The sequence below is a fragment of the Neovison vison genome, chromosome 4 (assembly GCF_020171115.1).
Source record: "Neovison vison isolate M4711 chromosome 4, ASM_NN_V1, whole genome shotgun sequence".
NCBI classification, from domain to species: domain Eukaryota; kingdom Metazoa; phylum Chordata; class Mammalia; order Carnivora; family Mustelidae; genus Neogale; species Neogale vison.
In genome coordinates, this window is record NC_058094.1 from 82,429,208 (window position 1) to 82,449,340 (window position 20,133).

The following is a 20,133-nucleotide window of genomic DNA, read 5'->3' on the forward strand; positions in this document are numbered from 1 at the left end:
GTGAGCTCAACTCACAACCTGACCTGAGCTGAGCTGAAACCAAGTCTGACACTTAACTAGACTCTCTGCCTCTTTTCTTATGGTCTTGCTCAAACTCTTTAGAACTTGAAAGCAAGGTCTGTGGTGAGGCTTTTGGTTCTGAAGATTTCAAGGACCTTTAGAAGCAACAGACACTCAAATGACTGAGCCACAAAGGAACCCTCAAGTCAGATGCTTAACCAACTGAGTCGCCCGGGTGTACTTATTCATTTATATTTATAAAAAATCTAGGATCTAAATATGTCCTAGACTTTTTTCTTACATGGTAGACTTTATAGATTCCATATCAGTGTCAAAGTTTTACACTGTCCTAGATTGTGTGCCAATGCCCAGTGGAACCAGAGCACACACTGAGAGTTGGAGCTGAGAGATATGTATTGGAAGCCTGGCATTCCACAAGTGTGGAAAAATGCTTCAAAACAACAGTATAGCTGTGGTTTTTATTTTTCAGGTGGGTTATTTTGAAAATGCTAGTGTATTTTTGTTAGTATCACAACTTTGTGAAAAATAGTGGTTTTTATGGTCACATGTGGGCCATCCTCTGGGACAGACTGGAAGGGGAGTGGAGCAAGCAGGAACCTGGGTGCTGGCTCGGTTGTGGAGTGACCCCACAGCACCTCTTGCCTGCAGAGCTGCAGTGCTGAAGGTCCCAGGGCCAGATTGCTTTTGCGAGAAGATTAACTGGAGGAGACAGAAGCAAGAAAAGTGAGAGGATGTGTGCCAGCTCTACCCCTAAAAATTTCAGGAATAAATACCAGGAAGCCAGACACCCATTTGTAATCCCTTGGGACCAAAAATAGGAGAGAAAGTTGAGACAAATGCAGAAATGATCAGAGGAGTGAAAATTAAGAGGGATAGGAATAAGGTAAAACAGAGAGAGCGCTTCTCTTATGGGAGCTTCTGGACAGATGCTGATGATGTTGAGGAGGGCCTGGGGAGGAGAGGGAGGTGAGGGTACGTGTTTGGTTTGTGAAACCTGAAGAAACCTTTATCCTCCCACTGCTCCTGTTCTTACAGAGAGTTTGTTCTTTTTTCACTATTTAATGGGCCAGTTCCACAATTGCTTCATATCCACTCATAAAAGTGTACACAGATCCTGTACTGGATCATGAATATTATAATGTCCTTTGTTCCCAGTAATAGCATTCATCGCACCCCAGGAAGAAGAACCACCAGGCCCACAGCCCCAGGCACATCCCATTGATGTTTCTCTGCAAATCCAGGAAACTAGTCTTCTATTGTCTAGGGTTTACTTAGATCTGGGAATGTAGGGTGAAAAAAATTCCATGCTAACATCTTCCTCTGTTTAAAATAAATGTGTTCTACCTGATGAAGTCCCTTAATAACTAATCTTTACAACAGTCTTATGAGAGAGATACTACTTACCAGTGAGAAAATTAGAGCAGGGAGATGCCCAGGATTACACAATAATGCCAAGTGGGAGCCTCACTCTATTCCTGTACAGCACAGGTATTCAGGGTGCTCCCCTTGCCTCATATGGTTGGAGAAGAGACTACAGTTGGTGGGAAAGCAGGATGGTACCAAAAGTATACCAGCATTTTTTCACACTCAATGAAAGTAAATTTTTGTTTGTCACTTGGATTCAATAATGTCAAAAAAGGTCATGTTTTTGACAATATGTAAGTAGTTTTCTAAAAACACATATACACAGTATTAAATATAACCCCCAAATAATTTTCTTCTCTGTAATAAACGTTCACATATAAAATTGTCAATGTACTCAATTATACTTAATTATAATATTGTCCTGTACTCTATTAAATATGATCTTCATTGGCAAACTCGTCATTGATACCATGGATAAATTTGAGAAACAGCAAGCAAAGAGTAGCTCTCCTATTTATTTCATTTTTAAAGACAGTGGTTTCATAACTCAAAAGCTTCACCAGGTACAGCTGCCACACAGACAACTGACCTCTATTGAAACTAACTCCATTTGGGCCACATCTATCTTTTATAGATAAAGAGGAATCCTAGCATTAAGTACATGAGCACAAGTCTGGATACTTGGATGCTCCATCTTAATAGCCACAGAAGACATCATCAAAACTTATTATAAATGAAGAGAAAGGGAATAGTGTTGAGCATAAATCAAAGTAAGTGACAGGAATAGAAGTGACCTGTGAATTTTATTGTGTATTATTCATAAACAAATTTCAGAGAATGGGAATTTATGATTAAATAGAGCAATTCTATGTAGCTAATGATTATGGGCACCCTAGGAGAAAGTTACACACATATCAGCAGGGACAACCCTCACCCTTTCATCAGTCAGTCCCCCTTTGGTGAAGCTCTTCTGTTGGAATAAGTAAAAGAGGTTTGCATTTAGCTTCTGAAGGTGCTACATATTCATGAAGCAGGCACTTGTGAGGCTGTTGGTCTGTGCTATGAAAGGGAATTCTGTTTCCACACTTTGAAGTTTTATCAAAGTTCACATAATACTGACCATATTCTAAATGTCTCTCTCTGCAGCTGAGATGTGAAGCCCTAATGCAAAACAAAGTTTTGTCTCTGACTTCTTATAAATGAACATGTTAAAAAATAAAATGGATACATGAACATCATGGGCATAAATAATAATAATGATAAATACCATTTATTGAGTAGTTAATAAATGCCAGCCATTTTACACCAATTATCTCCAATTACCTTCTCCAAATATATGAGTTAGAAACTTATTTATTTACTTGACAGACAGAGATCACAAGTAGGCAGAGTGGCAGGCAAAGTGAGAGAGGGAAGCAGACTCCCCACTGAGCAGAGAGTTCGATGCGGGGCTTGATCCCAGGACCCCAAGATCATGACCTGAGCCGAAGGCAGAGGCTTAACCCACTGAACCACCCAGGTTCCCTGGGTTAGAAACTTTTAACTCCCATTTTCAAATAGATGTTATGTAATTTGCCCAAGGTTGTACAAGACCTATGGCTCTGATATAGGGTGTCTCAGGTGCTATTTACACATGATGCTATTTCACTGTATCCCTGTTTGTAGATATGATGACTACAGGAAGTTGAAGCTTGGAGAGTTTACACAAATTACCCAATATCCCAGGATGAGGGAGTGTGAGATCTGGACTTCCAACCAGGCCTCTCTGTTCAATATATATGTGTTCTTTTCACTGTAATTGGCTGTTTTCCAGGACCCCTAATAAAGAAGATCTATTGCTTATCCAAAACAGCATTCTAAGTAAAAGGAAGAAATTAATCAGATGCCTATAAATGCAATGTAGATTGAACAATTGAGCAGAAATGATGGAGTTCTGAGATGGCTATCAGAGATGTGTGAAAATGATTTTGGTTTAAGCCACTACTCCATTCTGCAGTTAAATCCATGGCATAGCATTTTTGGGCCAAATTTTTAATAAAGGAATTTCAGTTTACAAATGAGGATAATTCATGATTAGGAGATATTTAGGCTGTGGAGAAGCTAGACTAGGTGTAAAGAATGAGGTCCTAGAATGTCAGACTGAGACAGCCATGGTTAGTTTGGTGTATGGTGAGTTGTGACTTAATAAAAGCAGTAGTTAGATTCTTGGACACTCACCCTATGTTCACATCTCCTACTTATACCCAGGAATGCAGGAGCCATATGAGAACCAGTACTTGAAGAATAGTGCATTTTGCTAAGTTTCTCCTTCCTAGATTACGTTCTGTGCCTTTTCTTTACCTCATTTCCCTCATGTGAAACAAGGGGTTTTATGAGATAATCTCCATGGACTCCCGTAGCTCTGTCATTTTATACCTTTCAGACCTTTTGTCATCATTCAGTACATTCTCCAGAAACTTCTCAAGGCCTTCCTGATGAGATGAAGGAAGCCGCCCTATTCCTAGGATGGATGCTAGCTGTAACCCTGACTTAAGGTTTTAATCCAGCCATCAAATACCCAAGGAATTAAAAAGCTGTAGTTTCCATGTTCACTCTCACTGTGGAATGTTATATATGAAATAGTGCTCTTTATTTTAAAAAGATTTTATTTTTTTATTTATCTGAGAGAGAGAGTGAGAGAGTAGATATGCATGAGCAGGGGGGCAGAGTAGAGGGAGAGGGAGAAAGAGAATTTCAAGCAGACTCCCTCCTGAGCACAGAGCCCCATGCAGGGCTCCATGTGAGGCTCAGTCTCATGACCTCAAGATCATGGCCTGAGCAGAAATCTAGAGTCAACACTTAACTAACTGAGCCACCAAGGCACCCCAAAATAGTGCTCTTTCTGAAAACAGCTATAAATTACCCAAATCTCATTTCATCTCATTTTGGGCAGACATTTTATATAAAGAGCATTTTTTTTTTTTTTTTTAGAATTTGAAACCAACATTTCAAATGAATTTTTAGACCAATATTTCCCAAATAAAAGCCATCTATTTAGGAAATTAATATTAACTTCAAAGAATGTATTTGCTACTTATTCATTTCTTTATTTTTAACGACACATAATTCACTAATACAGGAGCTAGAATTTCTATTGCATACCATGAATATAGTTCAAAATCCTTTTTTTTCTGAATAGTTTGGACAAATATATTTTTTTTTCTCTGTTTGCTTTAAGCAGTGGAGAATAATGACTTGGCTGAATTAAAGAAACATATGCAATATGTTACACAGATTATCTGTTTTTATAAAAGAACAATCAGGATATCATGGACTAATGAGCAAAGGAGGTATGTAGGGTGATGTATGGCTCTAAGCAATGGAAAGTTGTTCAACTATTTGGCACCAGAAATGCTTACCAAGTATTTTCCTCCAATTCATCACCAAAACAAATGGGAAAAGTAATTAGAAACAAAGTGAAGGTTTTGGCAGTAAACTCTCCTCTTCTAAATTAGAGTTTCAAGTATACAGTCATATTTGAATTCTGCAGCTACCACAACTAAAACAGCTCTAGTTTAATGAGTCAGTTATGAGGGTACGTCTCTACTCTGTGCTTTCCTTTTCTATTGACCTTGACCCATCTCAGGAGCTGACTCCTACCTGGAATTCTACTGTGAGCCTTTAGGTCATTGTGTTCCTTTCTTTTTTGACTGCCTAAACATTTTTTTTTTTTTTGGTAGGATTGCTTATTATTTTTCTGTCTTGTTAATTAGTCAAAAAATATTTGTTACATGGGCAAGAGATATATGCCACTGAGATAGATAATATATAGTGATAATATATAGCGATCAGACGGAAAACAAACATAAACCTGTCCTAACACTTCTGAAAACTAATTTAGATAAAGGGGATAGAGGCATTTAGCCAAGAAACATATTATCTCCACATGTTTGGTAATTCTAAGCCAGGTAGAAAGAGTCTTGTTGACTCTGGATGGGGAACTGGACTGCTTCCGGAACAGGGGCACTTCTCTGTTGAAGAATGAATAAAGGGAGGGCTAGTGGTCAGCGGTAGTTCTATCCTGAGAGAAAACAGACAATTGTCAGAAAGCAAATGGCCAGGACAGAAAAAGGAACTAATGGATTTAAAAGACATATGCAAGGTATTCATAATAGACAGAAAAATAACATCAGTAACAAAGTCAACAATAATCTGTGTAATAAAACATACTTATTGAGGATTTTCATTTACATGCATTCTTCTATTTAATTATCTTAATCTTATTCTATGGAGGAACAAAGGCTTAGAACTGTGACTAACTTTCCCAAAACAACACAGATTATTGAATGTTATACTGAGGATTGCTGGAGAAAAATTGTAAATTTATATAAAGGACTTTGAGAAAGTTTTCTGTGTTGAATGAGGTAGAGCTACCTTAGTGAGCACAAAGATCATTGAAGGGGACAACAGTATTCCAATGCAGAAATAATTGGAGTTCATAAGTGAGTCCCAAGAGTATGAAATAGGTGTATTAAAGAAGTGTAGGGGGTGTTTAGCAGATGAAGGGCTATATAGAATAAATATTGATAAATATTTATCAATATCAATAAATAGTGATAAATATTAAAAAACTAGTTCTCAGTTTCCCATGGACTTGAGAAAGGACCATCAATTCCCACTATCATCTCTAGGAATCTAAGAGCTAGGGAGAAAATGAAATTTGTTCACAGTATACACAGGAGCGTAGCAGGGCTGTGAAGTAATTACTTTGGAAAGAGACAAATCTGGATTTGAAACCTAGCTGTGCCATTAACTGTCTGAGGATATTGGTAGTACTTAGGCAAGTTATTTAGTTACCTCATATGTAACACAAAGGTGGCATACCAGTCTAACAAGGGAGTGATAAAATATAAAGGCAGATCCAGTCACACTGAATGGTGGCTTTTGTTGTGAGTTCTGTGACAGCCATGATGAGAACCCAAACTCCTGACTCCTCCAGCCCAGCAAGCTGCTCCCCCTATCAGTGCCACGCACCACTTTGAATTTCAGAAGAAAGACTTTTACTAAGACAAAATTCATGCTATAAACTATTTCAGTGTGCTACTTTCCTGGGAGAGCTTATCATTCAATAGCAGTCACTTAATGTTAACTGAACAAAAACAAAAACCCCTGTGTCTAAGGTTATCTGAAAAAAGCAATCTCTAAGAAGTTTCTCTTTCCGAAGTTGAGGCATCCAATTATTTCAGGGGTTCTCCTTTATGCTCAGTTCTAGACACCAATTTGCCATTATTTCCTTTACGTTTCAGTTAACTAGAGCTGAGAGATTCCAACTCCCCAGGGCTATTCAGCTTTAGTCACTGAATCCATCTCAGCACCAGTCAGCTTGCATTCCATGCACCACCGAGCAGATTCATGTAGCTGCAATGCAATCTTTTTGTCTTTTTGGGATACATAATAGAGTGCCTTCTCAGCAACAGTGAGAGAAAACTAGGCAATGACTTGAATCCTGCTCCTTAGTATGTATAAACTGATAGAAAAGTGTGTGTAATTCAGAGACACCAACTAAATTTCAAAGAGATGAAAAGACATTTCTGAAATTTAATGGTTGAACATATTGGATCCATAAATAAATTTAATGCAGCTTCAAGATTTGAGCCACATTGTTTTAACTAGTGCATTTAAAAATTTCTTATTTCTTACTTAAGTTCTGAGATTTTTTAAAAAGACATTTATTTATCATCTGTGATCTATTGGCACTTCCTAATTAAATATTGAAAAAGTTATACCCACATCTAAAAACCTATAAAAGCCTAAACTTCTTTCAAGTCAAAATTGCTGTGGGACTACTGTTTTTCTGTACATCATCTCTGTGTTTAACCATACTATTTAAAGAGGCTGGTTTGCAACTCTTGTGTTTCCTGTTCTAATTTTTATATTTAAAGAATCATAGATTCTTTTAAAAAGATTGTAAAAGCGACAACATGGATAGAACTAGAGCGTATCATGCTTAGCGAAATAAGTCAAGCGGAGAAAGACAACTATCATATGATCTCCCTGATATGAGGAAGTGGTGATGCAACATGGGGGCTTAAGTGGGTAGGAGAAGAATCCATGAAACAAGATGGGATTGGGAGGGAGACAAACCATAAGTGACTCTTAATCTCACAAAACAAACTGAGGGCTGCTGGGGGGAAGGGGGTTGGGAGAAGGGGGTGGGGTTATGGACATTGGGGAGGGTATGTGCTTTGGTGAGTGCTGTGAAGTGTGTAAACCTGGCGATTCACAGACCTGTACCCCTGGGGATTAAAATATATGTGTATAAAAAATAAAAAATTAAAAAAAATTATTTTGAGGGAAAAAAAAAAGAAAAAAAGAAAGATTGTAAAAGTTGAAAACATCTTCTGCTTGATTCTTCTTTATGATGTGCCAGTTGGGTCAACATCTAGCCTTTGTCAAGATGTCTGCAGTCATGAACACAGTTTTCCACACCCATTCATTTTATTGGACAACTCTTAGAAACTTAAAATGTTTATTAAGCTGAAACTCTCTCAATAGCTGCTGCTCTTTATTGTTCTCTTTTGGGAGGAGCCCCTAAGCATATTTTTTATTATATTGTTCACTTTTATAAAAGAAATATTTGCTCATTGTAGAACCATTAGAAAGTATGAGATATAAAAATGAAATTCACCTATATTTCTACCCTGCAGAAATAATCACTATTAATCACTAAATTAATCACAAAATTAATCACTATTAACAATTGAAATTGGAACTGAACTCTGGCTTTATTTATACACTATTTCTTATGTTGTGAACAGTTCCCCACATCATCTGATATTCTTCAAAGTTGGTTTCTAGTAGTCCAAAATTTTGATGTGCCATAATTTATTTACCATTCTCTGAGTTTGTTGGTCACCTAGTTCAGACAAGTATTTGTTTGTAAGCCTTGGAATTACTTTCAAATATTTGAAGAGAGTATGCATGTATTCCCTGAATCTTTTCCAAGTTAAATATCCATCAGTTTTTATTGCAAATGTTTCTCCTCTGATGTGGTTTCCCTGCCTTTTTTTTTTTTTTTTAATCTGAAGTGCTTTCTCCTGAATTGAAACTTGTTTCACCCACAATCAAAAACAGTACTTTGACCAACATCTGGACTTTTCAGAGCCAATTGGGAATGTTTTCCTATAATTGGTGAATGTTCTTTAATAGTGCAATATAATACTTCATTAGTCTTTTCCGCTAATATTGGCTAATACTATCTTTACAGTTAATTATTTTTCGTTTATAGAACCTCACAGAGTATCAGGTATATAGTCTTGATAAACTCTAATTAATAATAAAATTCAAAATCCAAATGATTCCTTTTTGTCCTAGTCCTATACAATTTGATGTTTATAATGTAAAAGGTATTTATTCACTTTATATTTAACATTTGTGCCATTATTTCAGGGGTCAATTAGAACGTGACTGTGAATAGACAACATATGGCCTTCTCTGTAAAGGTTCAGGCTATTTGTAAATTCAGCATTTCCTTCTTCATTGTTCTCCATTTCATTAATAAGTTGTTGAATCAGACAGAACTAAAGACATAGGATTCTGACACTCTTGTAGAAACCTTTGCCTAGGTTAAAGTCAATCCATTTATCTGCAGCTCTGGACCAACCTTTGACCATATTTCCACCTGGTCCTTGTAAGATTAGTCATTTAGTCCTCTCTGTTATATTTGCTGCATTTTCCAGATTCCAACACTCTGTTAAAGAATAATTTGGCTTGCAAGAATTAATTTGTTTTTGATGAAACCATGCTAATTCTTGATAATCATTATTTAAAATATCTTATGCTTATTAACTTTCTTCAAATAATCCATTTTAGTTTCTTTTCAAAGATTAAGTCAAAGTCATGTACTCTTCAGGTATTAAGTCATTTAAGCTACTTAGATTTTAGTTAATTTTAAAATTCTTTTCTTCCCTCAACAAAATAAGTTTGGGGGAACATACCTTAACATAATAACATAATAAAGGCCATATATGAAAAACCCACACCTAACATCATCCTTAATGGAGAAAAACTGAGAGCTTTTTCTGTAAGGTCAGGGAACAAGACAAGGATGTCCACACTTACCACTTTTATTCAACATACTGGAAGTCCTAGCCACAGCAATCAGACAACAAAAAGAAATAAAAGCAATCTAAATCACCAAGGAAAAAGTAAAACGTTCACTATTTGCAGGTGACATGATATTATATACAGAAAACCTTAAAGACTTCAGTAAAAAAAAAAAAAAAAACCTACTAGAACTGATAAACAGGTTCAGTAAAGTTGCAGAATACAAAATTGATGTACAGAAATCTGTTGCATTTCTATACATCAATTATAAAGCAGCAGAAACAGAAATAAAGGAATTTATCCCATTTAAAATTGCACCCAAAACCATAAGATGCTTAGGAATAAACCTAACAAAGAGGTTTAACAATCCTCTGAAAACTGTAAAAACACTGATGAAAGAAACTGAATATAACACAAAGAAACGGAAAGACATTTCATGCTCATGGATTGGAAGAACAAATATTGTTAACAAGTCTATACTACCCAAAGCAATCCATACATTTAATGTAATCCTTATCAAAATGTCAGCAGCATTTTTCACAGAGCTAGAACAAATGATCTTAAAATTTATATGGAATCACAAAGACTTCAACTTGCCAAAACAATATTGAAAAAAAGAAAAACAAAGCTGGAGACATCACAATTCTGGACTTCAAGTTATATTACAAAACTGTAGTGATCAAAAGAGTATGGTACTGACACAAAAATAGATACATAGATAAATAGAACAGAATAGAAAACCCAAAACTGAACCTACCACTATATGGTCAATTAATTTCAACAACGTTGAGAAGGATATTCAATGGGAAAAGGGCAGTTTCTTCAGTGAATGGTGCTGGGATAACTAGACAGCAACACAAAAAAGAAAGAAGCTGGACTACTTTCTTTTATTTATTTATTTATTTTTTTCCCAATTTATTTATTTTCAGAAAAACAGTATTCATTATTTTTTCACCACACCCAGTGCTCCATGCAAGCCGTGCCCTCTATAATACCCACCACCTGGTACCCCAACCTCCCACCCCCCCGCCACTTCAAACCCCTCAGATTGTTTTTCAGAGTCCATAGTCTCTCATGGTTCATCTCCCCTTCCAATTTACCCCAAAGCACATACCCTCCCCAATGTCCATAACCCTACCCCCCTTCTCCCAACCCCCCTCCCCCCAGCAACCCACAGTTTGTTTCGTGAGATTAAGAGTCACTTATGGTTTGTCTCCCTCCCTATCCCATCTTGTTTCATGGATTCTTCTCCTACCCACTTAAGGCCCCATGTTGCATCACCACTCCCTCATATCAGGGAGATCATATGATAGTTGTCTTTCTCCGCTTGACTTATTTCGCTAAGCATGATACGCTCTAGTTCCATCCATGTTGTCGCAAATGGCAAGATTTCGTTTCTTTTGATGGCTGCATAGTATTCCATTGTGTATATATACCACATCTTCTTGATCCATTCATCTGTTGATGGACATCTAGGTTCTTACACCATACACAAAACTAAATTCAAAATGAATTAAAAACCTAAATGTGAGATCTGAAACCATAAAAATCGTGGAAGGGAACACCAGCAGTAACTTCTTTGACATCACTATAGAAGCTTCTTTCTTGATATGTCTCCTGAGGCAAGGGAAACAAAAGCAAAGGTAAACTACTGAGACTAAATTAAAATAAAAGTTTCTGCACAGCAAAGGAAACAATCAACAAAACTAAGGCAACCTACTAAATGGGACAAGATATTTGCAAATGACATATGTGATAAAGTGTTAGTATCCAAAATATATAAGAACTTATAAAACTCAACACCCCAAAAACAAATAATCCAATTAAAAATTAAAACAGACATTTCTCCAAAGAAGACATCCTAATGGCCAACAGGCACATGAAGAGGCTTATCACCATTTTTTAATAGAGAAATGTAAGCCAAATTTACAATGAGATGTCAGAATCGCTAAAATCAACAACAGGGGAATAAAAAAAACAGATGTTGGTGAAGATGTGGAGAAAAAGGAGCCCTCTTGCGCTCCTGGTGAGAGTGAAAACTGGTACATCCAATGTAGAAACAGTATAGAGTTTCCTCAAAAAGTAAAAAATAGAGCTACCTTATGATCCAGCAATTACACTACTGGGTATTTACCCAAAGATTACAAGAACACTAATTCAAAGGGATATATTCACCCCTATATTTATAGCAGCATTATTATTATTTATAATAGCTAAAATATGGAAGCAGCCCAAGTGTCCTTCGATTCATTGATTCATCAACTGATGAATGGATAAAGAAGTGGTGATATATGTGTGTATACACATATGTATACATATATACATGTATATGTGTACATATACACATGTATATACATGTATATATGTATATACCACATATATGTGTATATATATAAATTTTAATGGAATATATATATATTCCATAAAAAGTAATATTCCATTATATATGCTAGAATATTATTCAGCCATAAAAAAGAATGAAAGCTTGCCATTTGCAATGATAAGGTTAAAGCTAGAAAGTATACTGCTAAGTGCAATAACACAGAGAATGACAAATAACATTTTACTCATATGTGGAATTTAAGAAACAAAACAAACAAAGGGAAAAAATAAAAGAGATAGAAAGAAAGAAATTGAGAAACAGATTCCTAATTATAAAGAACAATCTGAAGGTTACCAGAGGGGAGGTGGGGACGATAGGTTAATAGGTGTTGGGGATTAAGGAGTGCACTTGTCATGGGGAGCCCAGAGTGATGTATGGATGTGTTCAATCACTATATTGTACACCTGAAACTAATATAACACCATATATTCATTAATTGGAATTAAAATAAAAAATTTAAGGAAAAAATTCATGGGGTGCCTGGGTAGCTCAGTAGGTTAAGTATCTGCCTTCAGCTCAGGTCATGATTCCAGGGTCCAGGAATCAAGCCCCACATCAGGCTCCCTGTGCAGTGGGGAATCTGCTTCTCCTTCTGCCTCTGCCCTTCCTCCCTGCTTGTGCTGTCTCTCTCAAATAAATAAATAAAAGTAAAAAATAATTTAAGACAAAAATTCAGGCAATAGCTGGAGCTTCCAAGAACCTTTAGAAATGGGTCATGTACAGTCTCTTTAATAAATGGTGCTGGGAAAGTTGGACAGCTATGTACAGAAGAATGAAACTTGACCATTCTCTTACACCACACACAAAGATAAACTCAAAATAGATGAAAGACCTCAACATAAGGCAGGAATCTATCAAAATCCTAGAGGAAAACATAGGCAGTAAACTCTTCAATATCAGCCACAGCAACTTATTTCAAGACACGTCCCCAGAGGCAGAGGAAACAAAAGCAAAAATGAAGTTTTGGGACTTCATCAAGATCAAAAATTTATGCACAGCAAAGGAAACAGTCAAGAAAACAAAGAGGCAACCCATGGAATGGGAGAAGATATTCAAAGATTACACTACAGACAAAAGGCTGATATCCAAAATCTATAAAGAACTCCTCAAAGTCAACACACACAAAACAGATAATCATGTCAATAAATGGGCAGAAGACATGAACAGATACTTCTCTGAAGAAGACATGCAAATGACTAACAGACACATGAAAAAAAAAATCATCATCATTAGCCATCAGAGAGATTCAAATTAAAACCACATTGAGATACCACCTTACACCAGTTACAATGGTCAAAATCAACAAGACAATAAACAACAAGTGTTGAAGAGGGTGTGGAGAAACAGGAACCCTCTTACACTGTTGGTGGCAATGCAAGTTCTTGCAGCCACTTTGGAAAACAGTGCGGAGATTCCTTAAGAAATTAAAGATAGAGCTACCCTATGACCCCACAATTGCACTACTGCGTTTATTTACCCCAAAGATACAGATGTAGTGAAAAGAAGGACCATCAGTACCCCAGTGTTCATAGTAGCAATGGCCACAGTTGCCAAACTGGAAAGAGCCAAGATGCCCTTCAACAGATGAATGGATAGAGAAGATATGGTCCATATATACAATGGAGTATTATGTCTCCATCAGAAAGAATGAATACCCAACTTTTGTACCTGCGTGGATGGGGCTGGAGGAGATTATGCTGAGTGAAATAAATCAAGTAGAATCAATTATCATGTGGTTTCACTTGTGGAACATAAGGAATAACACAGAGGACATTGGGAGCTGGGGCAAATCAGAGAAGGAGACAAACCATGAGAGAATGTGGATTCTGAGACACAAAGTGAGGGTTTTGGAGGGGAGGGTGGTGGGGGGTTGGGTGAACCTGGTGGTGGATATTAAGGAGGGCACATATTACATGGAGCACTGAGTGTGATGCATAAACAATGAATCTTGGTACACTGAAAAAAATAAAATATAATAAAATTCCAAAAAAAAAATCTGTAGTTTGCTGTTTCTTTTTTTTTTTTTTAAAGATTTTATTTACTCATTTGACAGAGAGAGATCACACTTAGGCAGAGAGGCAGGCAGAGAGAGAGGAGGAAGCAGGCTCCCCGCGGAGCAGAGAGCCCGATGCGGGGCTCGATCCCAGGACCCTGGGATCATGACCTGAGCCGAAGGCAGCAGCTTAACCCACTGAGCCACCCAGGTGCCCTGTAGTTTGCTATTTCTAAGCAAATTAAGTGTTATCCAGTTTTAAAAAATAAAAAAGAAATGGGTCCCATATCAAGTAAAGCAGTTTATTCTCAGTAAAGACTGTGTACTTTAGAATATTTTAATTTGTGGAGTGAATCTTTATGTATGTTAATGACATAGTATGACACAAATTAAGTTTAATTCAGTTCATACAAAAAGAGGCAGTCAAATTATGCTTCAAGGTATCTTTGTCAGTCTGGAAATGGATATGTAAATATTTTACCTGGAAAAAAATACAAGAAGGCTGTATACCAAATTATTAATTGGGCTTCACTCTAGCAGACAAGCTTACGAGTGAATTAAATACTATTCATCATGCTTTTTAGTATTTTTCCAAAATTACTAAAATTTAATCAAATCTTAAATATAAAAAATGCTATTTAAAATGAAACAAAGTAACCCATGCTCCATGACTTATATGCACCAAGACTTCCAAGAAAAAAAAAAGTCATACTTCATTATGGTTTATTTTAGCATAAAATCATGTGAAAAGGACTTGTCAATAAATGTCCACATGGATAGATAAGGAGTAAGGAAAATAAAATACTATATGTTATAAAACAGAAAAAAATAAAATTCTTTTTGTTTCATTTTGCCTTCAAATTCACTAATCATTTCTTCTGTAATATCTAATATGCTGCTAATCCCATATTTTTCATTGCAAAGGTTATCATTTTCATCTTTAGAAATTTGATTTTAAGACCTTCATGTCGCTAAGTTTTTGATCTGTGGAATTCTTTTTTTTTTTTTTTAATTTTTTTTCCAATTTATTTATTTTCAGAAAAACAGTATTCATTATTTTTTCACCACACCCAGGGCTCCATGCAAGCCGTGCCCTCTATAATACCCACCACCTGGTACCCCAACCTCCCACCCCCCCGCCACTTCAAACCCCTCAGATTGTTTTTCAGAGCCATAGTCTCTCATGGTCCATCTCCCCTTCCAATTTACCCAAAAGCACATACCCTCCCCAATGTCCATAACCCTACCCCCCTTCTCCCAACCCCCCGCTCCCCAGCAACCCACAGTTTGTTTCGTGAGATTAAGAGTCACTTATGGTTTGTCTCCCTCCCTATCCCATCTTGTTTCATGGATTCTTCTCCTACCCACTTAAGCCCCCATGTTGCATCACTACTTCCTCATATCAGGGAGATCATATGATAGTTGTCTTTCTCCGCTTGACTTATTTCGCTAAGCATGATACGCTCTAGTTCCATCCATGTTGTCGCAAATGGCAAGATTTCGTTTCTTTTGATGGCTGCATAGTATTCCATTGTGTATATATACCACATCTTCTTGATCCATTCATCTGTTGATGGACATCTAGGTTCTTTCCATAGTTTGGCTATTGTGGACATTGCTGCTATAAACATTCGGGTGCACGTGCCCCTTTGGATCACTGTTTGTATCTTTAGGGTAAATACCCAGTAGTGTAATTGCTGGGTCATAGGGCAGTTCTATTTTTTACATTTTGAGGAACCTCCATGCGGTTTTCCAGAGTGGTTGCACGAGCTTGCATTCCCACAACAGTGTAGGAGGGTTCCCCTTTCTCCGCATCCTCGCCAGCATCTGTCATTTCCTGACTTGTTGATTTTAGCCATTCTGACTGGTGTGAGGTGATATCTCATTGTAGTTTTGATTTGTATTTCCCTGATGCCGAGTGATATGGAGCACTTTTTCATGTCTGTTGGCCATCTGGATGTCTTCTTTGCAGAAACGTCTGTTCATGTCCTCTGCCCATTTCTTGATTGGATTATTTGTTCTTTGGGTGTTGAGTTTGTTAAGTTCTTTATAGATTTTGGACACTAGTCCTTTATCTGATATGTCGTTTGCAAATATCTTCTCCCATTCTGTCAGTTGTCTTTTGGTTTTGTTAACTGTTTCCTTTGCTGTGCAAAAGCTTTTGATCTTGATGAAATCCCAAAAGTTCATTTTTGCCCTTGCTTCCCTTGCCTTTGGCGATGTTCCTAGGAAGATGTTGCTGCGGCTGAGGTCGAAGAGGTTGCTGCCTGTGTTCTCCTCAAGGATTTTGATGGATTCCTTTCTCACATTGAGGTCCTTAATCCATTTTGAATCTATTTTTGTGTGTGGTGTAAGGAAATGGTCCAATTTCATTTTTCTGCACGTGGCTGTCCAATTTTCCCAACACCATTTATTGAAGAGGCTGTCTTTTTTCCATTGGACATTCTTTCCTGCTTTGTCGAAGATTAGTTGACCATAGAGTTGAGGGTCTATTTCTGGGCTCTCTATTCTGTTCCATTGGTCTATGTGTCTGTTTTTGTGCCAGTACCATGCTGTCTTGATGATGACAGCTTTGTAATAAAGCTTGAAGTCCGGAATTGTGATGCCACCAACTTTGGCTTTGTTTTTCAATATCCCTTTGGCTATTCGAGGTCTTTTCTGGGTCCATATAAATTTTAAAATTATTTGTTCCATTTCTTTGAAAAAGATGGATGGTACTTTGATAGGAATTGCATTAAATGTGTAGATTGCTTTAGGTAGCATAGACATTTTCACAATATTTATTCTTCCAATCCAGGAGCATGGAACATTTTTCCATTTCTTTGTGTCTTCCTCAATTTCTTTCATGAGTACTTTATAGTTTTCTGAGTATAGATTCTTAGCCTCTTTGGTTAGGTTTATTCCTAGGTATCTTATGGTTTGGGGTGCAATTGTAAATGGGATTGACTCCTTAATTTCTCTTTCTTCTATCTTGTTGTTGGTGTAGAGAAGTGCAATTGATTTCTGTGCATTGAACTTATATCCTGACACTTTACTGAATTCCTGTACAAGTTCTAGCAGTTTTGGAGTGGAGTCTTTTGGGTTTTCCACATAGAGTATCATATCATCTGCGAAGAGTGATAATTTGACTTCTTCTTTGCCGATTTGGATGCCTTTAATTTCCTTTTGTTGTCTGATTGCTGAGGCTAGGACTTCTAGTACTATGTTGAATAGCAGTGGTGATAATGGACATCCCTGTCGTGTTCCTGACCTTAGTGGAAAAGCTTTCAGTTTTTCTCCATTGAGAATGATATTTGCGGTGGGGTTTTCATAGATGGCTTTGATGATATTGAGGTATGTGCCCTCTATCCCTACACTTTGAAGAGTTTTGATCAGGAAGGGATGCTGTACTTTGTCAAATGCTTTTTCAGCATCTATTGAGAGTATCATATGGTTCTTGTTCTTTCTTTTATTGATGTGTTGTATCACATTGATTGATTTGTGGATGTTGAACCAACCTTGCAGCCCTGGGATAAATCCCACTTGGTCGTGGTGAATAATCCTTTTAATGTACTGTTGAATCCTATTGGCTAGTATTTTGGTGAGAATTTTCGCATCTGTGTTCATCAAGGATATTGGTCTATAGCTCTCTTTTTTGATGGGATCCTTGTCTGGTTTTGGGATCAAGGTGATGTTGGCCTCATAAAATGAGTTTGGAAGTTTTCCTTCCATTTCTATTTTTTGGAACAGTTTCAGGAGAATAGGAATTAGTTCTTCTTTAAATGTATGGTAGAATTCCCCGGGGAAGCCGTCTGGCCCTGGGCTTTTGTTTGTTTGGAGATTTTTAATGACTGTTTCAATCTCCTTACTGGTTATGGGTCTGTTCAGGCTTTCTATTTCTTCCTGGTTCAATTTTGGTAGTTTATTTGTTTCTAGGAATGCATCCATTTCTTCCAGATTGTCAAATTTGTTGGCGTAGAGTTGCTCATAGTATGTTCTTATAATAGTTTGTATTTCTTTGGTGTTAGTTGTGATCTCTCCTCTTTCATTCATGATTTTATTTATTTGGGTCCTTTCTCTTTTCTTTTTGATAAGTCTGGCCAGGGGTTTATCAATTTTATTAATTCTTTCAAAGAACCAGCTCCTAGTTTCGTTGATTTGTTCTATTGTTTTTTTGGTTTCTATTTCATTGATTTCTGCTCTGATCTTTATGATTTCTCTTCTCCTGCTGGGCTTAGGGTTTCTTTCTTGTTCTTTCTCCAGCTCCTTTAGGTGTAGGGTTAGGTTGTGTACCTGAGACCTTTCTTGTTTCTTGAGAAAAGCTTGTACCGCTATATATTTTCCTCTCAGGACTGCCTTTGTTGTGTCCCACAGATTTTGAATCGTTGTATTTTCATTATCACTTGTTTCCATGATTTTTTTCAATTCTTCTTTAATTTCCCGGTTGACCCATTCATTCTTTAGAAGGATTCTGTTTAGTCTCCATGTATTTGGGTTCTTTCCAAACTTCCTCTTGTGGTTGAGTTCTAGCTTCAGAGCATTGTGGTCTGAAAATATGCAGGGAATGATCCCAATCTTTTGATACCGGTTGAGTCCTGATTTAGGACCGAGGATGTGATCTATTCTGGAGAGTGTTCCATGTGCACTAGAGAAGAATGTGTATTCTGTTGCTTTGGGATGAAATGTTCTGAATATATCTGTGATGTCCATCTCATCCAGTGTATCATTTAAGGCCTTTATTTCTTTGTTGATCTTTTGCTTGGAGGATCTGTCCATTTCAGTGAGGGGAGTGTTAAAGTCCCCTACTATTATTGTATTATTGTTGATGTGTTTCTTTGATTTTGTTATTAATTGGTTTATATAGTTGGCTGCTCCCAAGTTGGGGGCATAGATATTTAAAATTGTTAGATCTTCTTGTTGGACAGACCCTTTGAGTATGATATAGTGTCCTTCCTCATCTCTTATTATAGTCTTTGGCTTAAAATTTAATTGATCTGATATAAGAATTGCCACTCCTGCTTTTTTCTGATATCCATTAGCATGGTAAATTCTTTTCCACCCCCTCACTTTAAATCTGGAGGTGTCTTCAGGCTTAAAATGAGTTTCTTGGAGGCAAAATATAGATGGGTTTTGTTTTTTTATCCATTCTGATACTCTATGTCTTTTGATTGGGGCATTTAGTCCATTAACATTCAGGGTAACTATTGAGAGATATGATTTTATTGTCATTTTATTGCCTATAAGGTGACTGTTACTGTATATTGTCTCTGTTCCTTTCTGATCTACCACTTGTAGGCTCTCTCTTTGCTTAGAGGACCCCTTTCAGTATTTCCTGTAGAGCTGGTTTGGTGTTTGCAAATTCTTTCAGTTTTTCTTTGTCCTGGAAGCTTTTAATCTCTCCTTCTATTTTCAATGATAGCCTAGCTGGATATAGTATTCTTGGCTGCATGTTTTTCTCGTTTAGTGCTCTGAAAATATCATGCCAGCTCTTTCTGGCCTGCCAGGTCTCTGTGGATAAGTCAGCTGCCAATCTAATATTTTTACCATTGTATGTTACAGACTTCTTTTCCCGGGCTGCTTTCAGGATTTTCTCTTTGTCACTAAGGCTTGTCAATTTTACTATTAAGTGACGGGGTGTGGGCCTATTCTTATTGATTTTGAGGGGCGTTCTCTGAACCTCCTGAATTTTGATGCTCCTTCCCTTTGCCATATTGGGGAAATTCTCCCCAATAATTCTCTCCAGTATACCTTCTGCTCCCCTCTCTCTTTCTTCTTCTTCTGGAATCCCAATTATTCTAATGTTGTTTCGTCTTATGGTGTCACTTATCTCTCGAATTCTCCCCTCATGGTCCAGTAGCTGTTTGTCCCTCTTTTGCTCAGCTTCTTTATTCTCTGTCATTTGGTCTTCTATATCGCTAATTCTTTCTTCTGCCTCATTTATCCTAGCAGTGAGAGCCTCCATTTTTGATTGAACCTCATTAATAGCTTTTTTGATTTCAACTTGGTTAGATTTTAGTTCATTTATTTCTCCAGAAAGGGCTTTTATATCTCTGGAGAGGGTTTCTCTAATATCTTCCATGCTTTTTTCAAGCCCAGCTGGAACCTTGAGAATTGTCATTTTGAACTCTAGATCTGACATATTACCAATGTCTGCATTGATTAGGTCCCTAGCCTTTGGTACTGCCTCTTGTTCTTCTTTTTGTTGTGAATTTTTCCGCCTTGTCATTTTGTCCAGCTAAGAGTATATGAAGGAGCAAGTAAAATACTAAAAGGGTGGCAACAATCCCAGGAAAATATGCTTTAACCT